The sequence below is a fragment of the Myotis brandtii genome, unplaced genomic scaffold (genome assembly GCF_000412655.1).
Source record: "Myotis brandtii unplaced genomic scaffold, ASM41265v1 scaffold151, whole genome shotgun sequence".
In the NCBI taxonomy this organism is placed as follows: Eukaryota; Metazoa; Chordata; class Mammalia; order Chiroptera; family Vespertilionidae; genus Myotis; species Myotis brandtii.
Window position 1 is genome coordinate 1,702,546 of NW_005355461.1, and position 15,422 is coordinate 1,717,967.

General features: G+C 38.9%; 1 protein-coding gene across 10 annotated transcripts in view; it reads left to right on the top strand.

Moving 5' to 3' along the window:
* The first annotated feature begins 7,089 nt into the window (after window positions 1-7,089).
* Window positions 7,090-15,422, top strand: part of MYO6 (myosin VI) — a 140,580-nt gene continuing 132,247 nt past the window's right edge. For 6 of the 10 annotated variants that reach the window (XM_014535798.1, XM_014535800.1, XM_014535799.1 and 3 more), the window contains exon 1: window positions 7,090-7,163. The gene's annotated coding sequence lies outside the window, so the exon portion shown is untranslated. The remainder of the gene's footprint in view (window positions 7,164-15,422) is intronic. The other 4 variants (XM_014535804.1, XM_005861448.2, XM_005861453.2 and 1 more) reach the window with 2 other exon arrangements.

Sequence of the window (15,422 nt, forward strand, 5' to 3'; positions counted from 1 at the left end):
GGCTGCCGGGCTGCCAGAGGGATGTCTGATTGCCAGCTTAGGCCCAATCCCCTGGGGAGCAGGCCTCAGCCAGCAGATGGTCATCCCCCGAGGGGTCCCAGACTGTGAGAGGGCACAGGCCGGGCTGAGGGACCTCCCCCCACCCCGCCGAGTGCACAAATTTTTGTGCACCAGGCCTCTAGTATACTAATAAAAGGGTAATATGCAAGTTGGTCACAAGAACCTCACAGTCACAACTGGATATGCTAATTAGTCATGACCAGTATGCAAATTGACCACCACTCCAACACAATAAGAGAGGGATATGCTAATTAGCCCTGATAGGCTAATCAGCCATGACCAGTATGCAAATTGACCATCACTCCAACACAAACAAGATGGCCACCCCCATGTGGTCAAAGTTGGCCACCACAAGATGGCCTGCAGGGGAGGGCAGTTGGAGGCAACCGGGCCGGCAGGGGAGGGCAGTTAGGGAGGGCAGTTAGGGGTGACCAGGCCAGCAGGGGAGGGCAGTTATGGGCAACCAGGCCGGCAGGGGAACAGTTAGGCATCAATCAGGCTGGCAGGGGATTGGTTAGGGGGTGATCAGGCAGGCAGGCAGGCGAGCATTTGGGAGCTAGCAGTCTCGGATTGTGAGAGGGATCCTAGATTGGAGAAGGTGCAGGCTGGGCCGAGGGACAACCCCCCAACAGTGCATGAATTTTGTGCACTGAGCCTCTAGTATATTTATGTTTTCCTTCCTTGAAATTAATTCATTTGTTTTTATCTTTTCCCAAAACTTCTTTAATTTTATTTTATGTCTGATTTGTAAAATTAAATAATATTTATAAATTCAACTGTAATACTTTATTCATAATATGTAATAAAAATAGTCAACTACTTTTCTTATATTTCTGGAAGTAGTATACAGCTATAGCAGAAAGACTTCTAGACTAGGAAAAATTTTTAGAAGTTATGTCTTATATAAGTTACTATGAATTTTTTAATATTCATATTTCATCAAAACTGCACATAAAAGGAAATTTTATAATTGTCGTGTATTAATCTCTATGTTTAAAACAAAGGTAATTTCGAATGTTTTATAATTAGTTTTATTTTTAAAGACTTACTTTTTTCTTGTTTAAATGTACTTACAAACTTTTCCAGCAAGTAACAAGTTCAAGATTGTATGTGAATGTATTCTTTTTAAAGTATTTGTTTACATTATTTGTACATGGGATTGATAATATGCTGTTTATAAACCTATTTTTAGTTCGCAAAATGCTTTCATTTTTGCATGATCTTACTTAGTCCTTTCTCGAAGGAGAAGGTATTATTATCATTGCTATTTTATTGATGAGTAAATTGACTCTTCATGAGATTAAGTGACTTATACAGGTCACAGGCCTGGACAGTTAGGCCTGGAACCTGGTTTCTCCTCACACTATTCACTTCATATTAAATACGGATTAATGTAATTCTGCACCTTCAGAATGGCCTTCACTCATTTGCTTTCTTTTAATATCTGCTATTTGCCTAGGTTACATTTGACCCATTTAAGTTTAAAAAAATAATTGGCTTTTCTCTGCCTGTCTTCACATTACTGCACTCGGACTGAAGATCACAAGATATGGCAAATTAGATGAAAGTTCATTTTAAAGTCATTTGACAGTTCAATTAAAGTGTTTGACGTGAACTTTGGTTACACTTTTGCTGTTGTTTCTGTTTTAATGATAATGACACTAAGAACAATTCAGGGAAAATTAGCTGGGAGTTTAAATAAGAGAAACTATAGTTATAGTAATTTCTTGGAGCTAGAATGATGAGATGTGCAGTGATCTGGTTAATGAATTGTTTTTTAAAAAAATATCTTTACAGCCCTAGCCAATTTTGCTTGGTGGTTAAAACATCGGCCCTCGGACTGAAGGGTCTTGGGTCTGTTCTCTTCAAGTGCAGGCTCGATCCCGGGCCCCGGTTGGGGCATATGCAGGAGGCGGCCAATTGATGTCTCTCTCTCACATCAAGGTTTCTCTCTATCTTCCTTCCTCCCTCCCACTGTCTCTGAAAATCAACAGAGGGACTATCCTTGGTTGAGATTAACAACAACAACAACAAAGTATCTATTGACATTTTAGCTTTAATTGTAGTCCTTTATATTGAAAATATTTTAAAAGTATATTAGCCTACTTTCTAGAGTAAATTCAGGAATGATGTTTAAAACATCACTTAGTCTTTTTACAGAAATGATTTATGATTTTACAGTGACTACGTTAAACATTAGTGGTTTTTCTAAAAATAAAATATGGGAGACGCAGATGGTGGTGGTATATGAGGATCAGCTAAGCAAATACCCTAAGGAAAAAAAATCATGACAAACTCTTTAGTGACCCGCTTATTTCCTGTAATTTGTTTTCCTGTATGTCCAGATGATTACCTTTAGTGCAACTTGCTAATAACTGAGGCAATGATCAAAACTTCTAAACTTCTTTTAGAAGTTATAATGTAAATAGTCCATTATTTATTCACTAAATAAACACTTGAGCACCTACTCATTTTTTTTTTTGTAAGATGAGAATAGCGATAGGACTTTTTTTGTATTAATTGGTGTTCTTGGTTGAAGATAACAGAAAGAAACTCTGGCTGAATTATCCAGGAAAAGAATGCATTGGTAGAATATCATGTAGCTCACAGAATCACTGGGGATGGTGGAGAACTAGGTGTGTAAAATGTGCAGGGCCATCATTTAGAATGTCACTGTTGGCACTGTCTCGACCAGACCCTGGTTGCTACAATTACCTATACTACTGTGAGTTATCTCTACCTCTGTCTCTATCTCTGCATCTTTGTATCAGTTTGTCCAGATTCCAAGTTTCAGGTGAGAGCATCCAATTGACTTAACCCCTAGTAGCCAGATAGTGGAGAGAAAGACTTTGCCCAAACTCACTTGCCAAAGTGTGAGGTGGGCCCTGCTCCCACCAAGACTCAAAATTAAGAATTCGCCACAAATAGGATGGGAGTTCAGAAGCTAGAGAGGCAAAAAGCAAATGCTCACCATACTACCTTCAAAGGGCTGTGAAAATTTAATGGGATGATATATATATATATATATAAAGAGCTTAACAGTGCTGGCACCTAGTAAGCATTCAATAAATTTCAGCATTGTTATTATTAATTCGATGAGACAAGCAATGTGCTAATTTCTAGGGATAAAAAGAACGGGGCAGAATTTCTTTAAAAAGCTCAGTATTTTTATTTATTTATTTATTTAAATGTTTTTATTGATTTTTAGAGAGAGAGGAAGGGAGAGAGATAGAGAGACACATTGATGATAGAAACATTGATCGGCTGCCTCCTGTACGCCCGCCACTGGATCCAGCCCACAACCCCAGCATATGCCCTGACTGGGAATTGGAATCAAACCAGTGACCTCTTGGTTCTTGGGTTGACACTCAACAACTGAGCCACATTGGCTGGGTGGAAGCTCAGTATTTTAGAGAGTTGTTATGGAGCAAACAAGTATAAAAACATAATTATAAAACCACTTAATAAGTGCTACAATATAGGTATGAAATGGGTGCTCTGGAAAGTAGGGAAAAGAAAAATCAATTTTGCCAGAGTCAGGACAGAGAAAATAATACATTGAGTTTTGAAGATAGAGAGGAACACCATGAAGGGCTTGGTATGTTTGAATTCCTATGATGTGAGTAGGTTCAGGATTGTGAAGGATTTTATATCTATATATATAAAAGCCTAAGCAACTGTCCGACAGTTCAACCATCTGACCGAGAACTGCCGCTGCCAAGTCACTGCAACTCAGCAGCTCCTGTGTTGAGCATCTGCCCCCTGGTGGTCAGTGTATGTCATACCTACCAGTCAGAGCAACTGCCCCCTGGTGTTCATTGTGCATCATAGCTACTGGTTGGATGGTCAGACTGTTGCTTAGCCTTTTATATATATAGACTAGAGGCCCATTGCACAAAGAGATTCGTGCAATAGGCCTTCCTTCTTCCCCTGGCTGCCGGACACTTAGCATATTAGGCTTTTATTATATAGGACTAGAGGCCCAATGCACAAAATTTGTGCAAGGGCCTTGGCCCTGGCCCCTGCCCACCGCTGCCACCAGGGCCAGGGGCCTCTGCCACCTCTGCCTGGGCCCCCACCCACTGCGGCATTGTCCAGAAGGAAGGACGTCCAGAAGGGTGGCCAGTCTAATTAGCATATTATGCTTTCATTATTACAGATTATTGAATAAATGGGACAGATGGGTGAACAAACAGGAAGAGAATTGACAATTTTGGAAAATTGCATATACTGTTGTTAAGCATGGTGGATATAACTGTCATATTTGTATCCAAATCTGCACTTAACAATTATTTCATATTTACATTTGTAGGATTTCTAATTTGTTCTCACCCATTAAATATTTGTAAGACTCTTCTCAGAGTCTCCTTGTACTGTCCCCCCTCTTAAGCCATATGCAAGATTTTATAATTTTTTTTCCTTCATTTTTACAAAAATCTATATCATAGTCATTTACAGAGTCTCTACAGTCTCCCTGGCTGATATCTACTTTAACAGCTTCAACTGCATCTGTGTTACTAACTCCTAAAGTAAGGGAGCCTGAACACCCCCAAAGAAACTCATTCTCTTTTCCTTCCCAATTGCCTCAAATGATCCCCTTGCCAATGGACCCTATTAAAATCATGGTATTACCAGCTACTAGTCTCAAGAAGTCACCCAGAACTCTTCCCTTTCCTCACTCATAATTTTGAAGTCACTGAGTTCAGTTCATTCTATGTCCTAAATTATTTCTAAATTGATGTCTCCATCCTCCCTTAGAGCAGGCCATCATCTTTTAACTCTTGACATGACCTCTGCTCATTGTAGTCCATTCTTTCACCACTCCCCCCTCCAAATCTAATTATGTCATCCACTATCTCAAGTCCTGGTGACTTTCAGATCAATTAAAACTTATGCTCGGCCAGTGTTACTCAGTGGTTGAGTGTTGGCCTATGTACCGGAAGGTCAGGGTTCAATTCCCAATTCCTGTGCAGGTTGTGGGCCCGATCCCCAGGAGGCAGCCAATGCATGATTCTCTCTCATCATTGATATTTCTATCTCTCTCTCCCTCTCCCGTACTCTCTGAAATGAATAAAAACATTTTACAAAACTCATTTATATGATACTAGAGGCCCAGTGCACGGATTTGTGCCCCAGTGGGGTCCCTCGGCCTGGCTTGAGGGATCTGGCCAAAACCAGCTCTCCAGCATCCCCCAATGGGTCCCAGATTGCGAAAGGGCAGTTCTCGGGTGATGCACCCCGGAATCGGGCTCCCTCCTCTCTGGTTCTGGGTGCATCACCCGAGAACCACAGCTGCCAAGTCACTGCAGCTCGGCAGCTCCTGCATTGAGCGTCTACCCCCTGGTGGTCATTGCACATCATAGCTACCGGTCAGATGGTTGAACTGTCGGACAGTTGCTTAGGCTTTTATATATATAGATTGTTTTTAGTTGTATTTTAACAAGAGATCCCTACTCTGCTAGCCAAACAAAACCGTTGGAGGATCATGTAAGACATCTTAAGGAGTTTGGACTTTGTACTAAGGGTAATGGAGTGCCACTATAGCAGTTTAAAAAGAGGAGTACATAATCAGCCTTTTATTTTATAAAACATAAACCTGGTGGCATTGTAGAGACTGGATTATAAGTAGATAAGACTGCAGCCCGGAAAACTTAGATTTGGTTAGGTTGCTAAAACAGTATGCAAGACCTAAAACGATGGCTTGAAACTAGACAATAAAGAGGGATTGGAAACATAAGAGAAATATGGAACTAGAAGCAAAAGGACTCAGTAATGGATTGGAAGTGGTGGACAAAGGAAAGAGAAAAAAAATCACACGGCATCACAATACAGGCTTCTATTGGTCTGTCAAAGCCTTTTAATCTGACATCCAAAATGAAGTCAAAGCAGTGAACTGAAGTTCTCCTCTCCTCCTGTTCTCTCTCCGCCCCCCCCCCATCCCCCCCGCTTCGTTTTAAAATCTAGTTTTATATACTTAAGATTTACCTCCTGGCAATCTGGAACTAAACTTCTGAGATTGCTGTAAATTATTTCCTTTCTTGGTTTCTCTTCCTCTTTCTTACTTCCCTATTTGGTCAATGTTTTAGTTGTATGCTAAAATATCTCATCCTACCTTTTCCACCAAAAGAACTGCAACATCTGAATATCTGAAACTTGCCACTTATCAGAATCTTGTCGATTTCCTGAAGTTTTCTAGTTGCTACTCGGACATGTTGCAGGAAAAAAAGTATAATTCTCATATGTAGGTATCTTTTGCTTTTTTTTTTTTTTCCAGCGGAGACATTTAGCATTATATAGTAAACGACCATTTTATTGTCTTAAAAGACGCTTCTTTTCGTCGTAAAGGCAATGTAGGTTTTCATACCATCCAATTTGCACAGCTACTTCATATTTAATTTTCAAATATGACTCATTGGCATGTCATTTACAGAAACAATAACATTTAAACGACAGAGAAGATCGGAGCTTTAATAAGTCAATGGGGGGCGGCGGAGGCCGAGGAAATACAACATGTTCATCCCGGACCCGCTGCTCCCAACAGCAGAATCCAAAGTCTGTCGCGCAGGAAGGTGCTCCCTCCCCAGCGCAGCCCAGCCCAGCCCCTTGCACTGCAGCCGAGGGCGCCGCGGCTCGGGGTGATCATCACCCGGATACCTTGGTGCGTCGTCTCTGGCTCCAGGTAGGAGCGGAGCACTCAGGTGTCCGACTCTGACTCTCCGTGATAGTTTTCTCTCTCGTAAACAGGCTTAAAGTGCGGGGCAGGAATAATGTCGTTTGTCCTGGGGTGTGAGGATCAGCTGACTAATAGTTTAATCATCTAGCAGATCAGGCTGGGACGGTCCCCGTCTGTATGTTCAGTCTTTAGGTGGACCAGTCCTTTGAGTATGTTAATTTGTAGGTTGCCTAACAATAGCTTTTAAATATTTGTTAATTGACAAAACTCCGTAAAACAATGGAAATGCTCAAATCGGGGATTTTGGAATAGGAAGTAACTTTTATTTCTGGAGCACCTGTCTCAGGAATGTGTGCATTCAGTTTCAGAAGCACGTTACATTGTACCTGGCGTGAAGTGTGGGGTGAAGTGCTTCAGGGAGAGCCTACAGGTATGAGTGGGGAGCTTAACAGACTGCTGTACGTGCTAAAGTCTCATATAACATGCTATTTATTATGCTCTGGGGGTGTAGATGCAGAATATTTAAACATAGTCAGGGTTTGAGAGTTTAAAAAATTCACGTTCTTAAGATTTAGCTGACACCATTCACACCATAAAATGTGAATCTTGAACTTGGGCTGGTAATGGTCATGGTACAAAGGTTGGCAGCAAAATGGCATTTCTGTACAAATTAACTAAACTTCATAGAGGTCTTGGGTTGTGGTTTTCAAATTGGAAATTGTTTAGTGAAAAAAAAATGACCTTGGTGTCTTTTATCATTCACTTTAGAAACACCACAAATTGAGCTATAGCCAGAGCATGAAACAATGCAACTCTTCAAAATAACTCATTGACTTTTAAATATCCAGCTCATTTGGGAGCATTTTCAGTTGCGCGGGAATTACGTGCACAGTGGTAAACAGAAGTCATTTTAGTCTTACGCAGATTTGCCCGTTGCGTTTGTATGTTCTATGTGACACGCCATTTATTGTTCTCCCAGCTTTGTAAGTTACATTTTTGTGTGCAAAAAACTAATTTTAAAAGGGAGTTACAAAAGTGATGACTTTAAGAAAAGATAATCATGATTAAAAACTCTATATAATATATATATAACAAATATATTTTTCATGAGTGTGTACAAATACAAGTAAGAAAAATGTAATAAGATATTGCAATATTTAATGTAAATTTATGAGGTATTTAAAACAAGATCATAAATCATAACCCATGGGGCTTATCTGAAATGGATTTTTTCATCTGTTTATGTTTATGTGATCAAGTTTTAAAATAACAGTGGCCAGGAAATCTGAGAGAGGCTGAAGGCTCTTTTCTCATCCTGTTGTGACTTTGCCTGGAGACTGTGGTGGATCATGTAGCCCATTGTTTAGACAACTGGGCTGTCTCCGGGTTCTAAAATACAACTTTCTTCAGAAAGTTTTAGAACTTTTGACCATGGGAGCACCCGAAACATTGTTGAAAAAATTTACCAGTTGTCACTATATATTGATAATCGAATCTTCATCGTTGATATGTAAAAAGTCAGTTTTTAAAAGATTTCCAGCCTTTGTGAAATTTTCACTTCTCTATGTTAAAACATTTTAAGTAAAAGATTGAAAAAAGCATTGCAACTTTAGTACATTTCAGACAAGTTCATTGTGATCCCCCTTAATGAGATACCTCATAATTTGTGAACTGGCCCTTTAAGACTGTTGTCACTCATTTATTAGGCATGTGCCATAAGCAGAGCACTAACTGAGGGACTTGATGTACAAAAGAATTCAAGGTTGGTGGTCTTGTCCTTTTACACATGAGAAGTTTAGGCATATCTCTAAATACTAAATATTTGCTCAAGGTCATGTAGCTCCAGAAGGACAAAGGCTGGATTCACACCCAAGTCTCGAAACCCCTGTCCTTTTAGACAGACCTGGTTGCCTTGATCTCAGTTCATTTGGTAGACTGTTCAAATAAACCTGCAGAACTGACGCTGTGTTAAAGAGTGTGGCTTGAGGGTTGAAGAAGGCACACAGGAGTGACGATGAGATAGGCCAGGAATGTGGTTCTGGAACTAATTTTGAATTCATGCATCTGTTTCTTAATTCTTAAGATGACAGCCTTGAACAGTAATATGATGTTGCTTTATCATTTCTGGTGTAAATTCCAGAATATTATACCTATTGTGCACTTTTTATTTTGATGGGTTTATAGGAACTAGAATTAGGTTGTAATGCAACACTGGTTTTTATTGTAGCTAAAATGAATAGTATAATGTTACTGCTTAGGAGAGAACTTAAAAATTTTCCTCAAATTAGACAGATTGTTACCTGTACATGCAGTAGCTGTCCTTTAAATGTTGTATAACTCTCTAATCCTGGTGAGGGGGGTGGAGGGGGGAAAGACTTGCTTTCAGAGTATGATTAAATTGTCAACTGTACTATTTAGACAGGTTTTTTTTTTTAAATTTGCTTTTTAATTTAGATATGGCTCATGTTTATTTCAGAAATGTCCCTTGAACTATAATAACATAATGAGCACACAAAGTTCATCTTTTAACAAAGTAGGCGTCATTTCAGCGGTAGAATGTAATTAGATAAATGATAGGAAGAAAAATGATAAGAAGGCTGAGTTGAGTGACTACTTTTACAGGTGTTTCATTATTTGCTTTGAACTATTAAGAATTTTGCATCTTGAGGATACTCCACCATATCTCAATATCGCAAGGATACTCAACTGTAAATACAAAACCATCATCCAAGGGCTTAATATAAATTATTAATGGATGATCTGTAATACACCTGTGTGTGTGTGTGTGTGCGTGTATCTCTGCAGGTGTAGATAATCAAGAACTAACTAATTTAAATACGCAGAGACCAAAAAAAAGATGAATAGAAACATTTAAAATCTGAAGATGTTTATATTAAAGGTTAACATACCTTTGTATGGTGCTTTATTGTTTTGGAAATTAGTTTATGTGTATTTGGTCCTTAAAACAACTTGATGAAGTAGATGTGGTAAACTTATTCCTATACTGAAGATGAGTAAATGGAGACAGAAATTAAGTACCTGTTCAAGGTCACATATGTGGCTGCTTAGAAGCATAGCTGAGAATGGAACTTCTCTCTGTGTATTCCGTAGTGATCTCTCTTCCCCCAGTTCTCCATCTCTTCGATGTTAGTTATGGTTAATCTCTTAGCAGTGCTTATTTCATTTTATGGCTTTAATTCAGATGGTCACTGAAATGCTCATTGTTAAATAGTTTGTTTTTAAAGTAAGGTAGAATGATGAGGGTGATGTATCATGGAACCACTTTAACATTAACTTTTCTAGTTGAAGAGTTTTTAAAGAAAAGTCAACAATTAGTTAAACAGAAAGAAGAAAAATGTTCTGAGGGAATTTTGAAAATAACTTACAAGTTATTGGCACATTGTTCTTGATCTGATGATTATACTTGTTTTTTTGTAATAATGAGCTAAGGTGTGTCTTCATTAGTACCTTTATACCTTCATTCATTTAACAAATATTTGAGTATTTACCATGGGCCAGGCATTGTTCAAAGTGCTGATGATGCAGTGATAAATTAAGACCAAGTCCCTGTACCAAGTGACATTTTATTATTGTTTTGAATTAAGGTAATTATAGACTCTATACTAGTATGTAATCCACAGGGCTGACTCTAAAGTTGGGAAATAGACAATTGTCAAAGTGGTACAATCTCAGGGCTACTAAAAGACTCATTTGCTCTAAAATATTCTACTCCTGGCATTCAGTCCACTGAGTTACACACTGTTACCAGTGTACTCCTGAAAATAAGATATGTTCTATCTTTTATCACAGTCCCAGGACACAGAGCTGTGAGAAAATAAATCAGACCTTGTACTGACTGATATGTTGAATTTGTAAGAGAAGTGGTTGGCAAAGTAGAATTTTAATAGCAGTTATTGTTTATTGAACTCTTGCTCAGGTCCTATGTCAAACAAGTACTTTAACTCATTAGCTCACTGTGTCATTTCAGTGCCCTTAGCATTAGGACCCTCATTTTACAGATTAGGAGACCGTAGCGCAGAGATGTTAAATTTCCTCAAGCCCAAAGCCCATACTTGGAGCTGGATTTTGGATCCTTTATAGTACTTGGCATGTGGTAGGTACTCCTGTGGAAAGAGAGCTGGTATACATACAGACTTGTGCCGTTGTGGCGGCACACCATGTAGGTGGAACACCTTGGTGAGTGAGGGATGGGTGGGGAGAGTCAAGAGAGCTTGTTGGGTGAGTGGTTGGAGTTGGGGGGAGGGTGGGGACAGGGAGGGTTATTGTTTTGCTTGGCCCTCAGGCTTAATCCTCCTTAAATGCACAAATGCTTGGTTGTCCAGCTCCTGGGTAAGAGGACAGGCAGACCTGAGGTGATCCTGGTTTTGCCACTCATTACCATTGGTCAGGTTACTTCGTTTCTCTGGGCTTTCGTTTTCTCATTTGTAAAATGGAGGCAACAATGCTACCTAACTGGTGTAGTTCTTGTGAGCACTGAACTAGCTGATATTACATGTAAAGCACGTATCATACTGGTATTATTATTGTTACTATGGTTTGGTTATTATTTTTTTTCTTTTGGACAATGTTTAATGTGGAATGTGAATTCAAAAGAAAAAAAGCAATATATTGGAAGTTTGGGTGGAATCTTGAAGTTGGCCAGTTTTAAATAGTTCTGAAATTTAGGTGTGCATCAGAAATACCTGGGGGACTACTGAAAACACGTATCAGAGAGGTGTGGGTGGGGCCTGGGCGTTAGCATTTTAACAAGCTCCTAAGTTGATTTATTTGCCTATCAAAATTTGAGAACTGTTGGATTAAACGTTTTTTTTCATCCTGTGCTTAGAGAGGGCTTCAACAATAACAGCAACAACAAAATTACTTGGATTAACCAGGTAGATGAAAGTGAAATATCAGTTACCAGAATCTCTTCATTGGTTTTTTTTTTAAAGCTTATTTCAGCCTTATTGCATTTATCTTGAGAGAACAATGCAGTGTGAAATTACACACCTAAATTTAATTGTGATGAATATTTCAGCTTATTAACCAGCTTCATGAGGAAGTAAGCTAGTTATATTTAATTTTTATATAATTATACAGATAGCAGTAATATATAAATAATGTCCATATAGATCTTAAGTCCTTTTTAAACTTTTTAATTGGATTTCTTTAAATAATAGACTGTTTTTTACTAACCAGACTTGGTATTGTTGGCTGCATCAGGCAAGGTCCCAGCAAGGAAAGAAATTTCATCCTTGATGGTGCGAATGAAGAGATTGTAGAGGTTAGGGAACAAACAAGGGATGGTGAAGCACCCAGGGAATAGCAACAGTAAGAAGCCCTTAATTCCCCAGAGATGAGCAGAGCAGAGGGCGGACATTGTGGAGGAGGGCCCAGGGGAGCTGGCTTTGAGGCAGGCAGGGAGGGAGGGGTTGCTCCCTGCCCACTCCTCCCTCTGTTTGTAGGTCTGGGCCAGTGACTTCCATTTCTAGCACCCAGTTGGGGAGCCTAGGTCATGATCTGTGCAGGTTCATCCTCCCAGGCCAGGAGCAGAGCAGAGCAGGGATTTTGGGGTGCTGTGGAGCAAGTGGAAAATAACTAGGACGTTGATTAGAACCTTCGGGAATTTGTAGTATTTCCTCAGTGCATTTAAAACAGTTTTTAGCATTGTGATACATCTGCAAAACGCTTGAGACTACTTGACTTATATGTACGCTTTTAGAAAATAGTGTATTCACTTTCTCATTTAATGGAACAATTATTTTAGGAACTTTTGGTGATTTATATAACCAACTGAGTGAGAAACATAATTTAGGTTTGTTAACACAATGCATATTTCTTAATATATTGTTAGGCCTTAATGAGGTTTTCTGACATTTTCTTCATTGGGTAGTCTTGGGTTGATAGAATAACTGTTTTTCATTAAAAAAATACTTTAATGACTACGTTTCAAAAATTTTGGCTAGAATAGTCCTTTGCCTTCTGGAATTTATACGTCTATTCACTTGGACTCTTGATAGCAAAAAAACCAGAACGCAGGATTGATGTGGTAAATAAGACTTTTATGAAATGTTCTTCCTCCCCAAGTCCTGTTAAAGACATTACATTTTTGTATAAATCTGTTGCAGTTTGTTGCTATTCAGCTGTCTTTTGCTAATGAGAATTTTACCTAGTTAATCTGAGTTTTGGTTAAGAGTCTTAATCCATGCTCTTTATTTTGAACAGGTTGTTTAGGATTACTAAAGAAAAGGGTTTCTCTCCTTAAAGAGAAGATATGAAGGTTCTTAGTATCTGAACAGTACCCCCCCAAAGCGATTAGATTATGGGTTGTCTTTTCTTCGCTTGGGAGTTCCAGGGAAAAAGAAGTACAGAATTTTACTCAGACTCAGCAGCAGCCATCTTGGTCACAGCTTCCAGAAAGGGAAGAACCATATTGTCTGGGGCTGAGCAAATTCATCACTTAACAACACCTGGCTGTGAGACTTTAAATTACAAATAAAGGGTACTTCTAGACCAGTGGTTCTCAACCTTCTGGCCCTTTAAATACAGTTCCTCATGTTGTGACCCAACCATAAAATTATTTTCGTTGCTACTTCATAACTGTAATGTTGCTACAGTTATGAATCGTTATGTAAATATCTGATATGCAGGATGGTCTTAGGCGACCCCTGTGAAAGGGTCGTTCGACCACCAAAGGGGTCACGACCCACAGGTTGAGAACCGCTGTTCTAGACGTAAATATAATTGGGTCATTTTTTTTTTTTAAACAAATACGTTTTTCATCTTGTTTTTAAAAGAGTATGGTGGGAGAAGAACAGTTTTGGAGTAAACCAGTATTTTGGGTAGTAAAATTATGCTCAGAGACTGATTTTGTCTTTGCCAGCAATTTATTTAACACAGTGAATTTCATAAGCCAGTAGCACACAGGATAATGCCGCTTTTTAAAAAAAATTGAAGTATAGTTGATATACAATATATTAGTTTCAGGTGTACAACATAAGGACTCAACATTTCTGTACCTTACAAATTGATCACCACAAGTCTAGTAACGAACTGTCACCGTACAGTTATAGCGATATTATTGATTATATTCCCTATACTGTACATTACATCTTCATGACTTATTAGGATAATGTCTCATAGTAAGCCTGAAAGAAATAACGTACTCCGAGGCAGTGATAGCTTAATTACATTATTGTTTCAGGCAAGGGGAGATGAAAGGAATAAAGTCAAAATTCAGATTACTAGTAGGTGTCCGTTTTTACATGAGTAGGCACTCAGGAGAGGTAGTTGGCCAATGGAGAGCTGACACCAGCTGCTCTTGTTGCTAGAGCACGTTGCTAGGGAACCATGCTCCCATGTTGATGAGCAGGATGATCTTTGCGGGGGCTGCTTCTCTGCTTTCACCACTGTCTAGGAGGAATTGCCTCATGGAGACAGGAGCTAATGCCCCAGTGATCTTCAGAGAGCTCTTTACATCAGCAAAGTGTCACCTTGCCCAGACCCAAACTCTCCAATAGTCCTCATATATTCTCTAAATGTCCCCTTGCCATAGTTGCTTCTCTCCATGTTCTTATCCGTAAGCCCCCAGTGGGGACCCTCAGCAGCTGGGCTATTGAGTGATAATCAGCGACAACAGATGAGATGATGGCATCCTGACACATTCTTCTATCCAAACAACTTCTAAAAACAGCTTTTATTTGTCTTGTCATAAACACATGGATTAAAACAACTTTATTAAAGTCATAAGCAAGTGAATTTGAAATCATATCCAACTAATACACAGCAACCAAATAACACCTGTGTTCAGAAATCATACAGTTAGATATTTTCTCTTAAGTGGGCTTTTTTTTTTTAAAGGAGAGATTTCAAACTTTTGTGGTATCTTCAAAAAAACATATTGTTCATTTTGATTTGACACTGATAGAATTAGTATCCCGCAGGAGAGAATTAAGGCTGTTGGTTTTTCCGTATTATGCTCTTTGAATTCCCTGATTTGAGGATTGAGTTATTCCAGAGAGAGCTTTTCTCTGGTTCCTTGTTATTCTTTTTCTAAAATTAGATGAAATAGCTGTGTTTTGGTTTGTGGGCATGATTTTCTGTCTGTTATCCTTGTGGTGCTTTGGGGAAGAACAAAGTGTATGCATATGTATGTGTTTTGAGGAGAAATGTATTAGTTTCTCTGCTTTTCCTATCTGTCATCGTTGACTTGAAGATGAGAAGAGCAAGATGACTGATGTAGCTATTATGCTTGTGTTTGAGGTTTCAAACAAAACTGTGTCTGTGTTGGCCATTGAGTTAATGGAGACAACAGATGAGTGTAAAGTGTAAAACTAGTCATCATGTACTCAGTGGCTAATTGAGGAAGTTTATATTAGTTTGAAGGATTTTCTATCAGGTATGGTGGGGAGGGGAGAAGAGGAAGGGAATTGAATGAGTTTGAATATCTGAACAGATTTCACAGCAGATTTTTAGAAACCAGAAAAGAATATTTCAGTTAGAATTTTGTGTTACGTAGAGAGATATTTTACTGATAAGTTTGCTGTTTTAAAAAGGGGGTGCAGCATAAATTAAGACTATAGAAACCACTTCTTTAATTTGGTGACTCAATGGGTTACTAACAAACATGGGGATAGCCTGATGGCTACATAATGTTAGTGTGTCAGGAAATGGGCTATTATTTATTAGA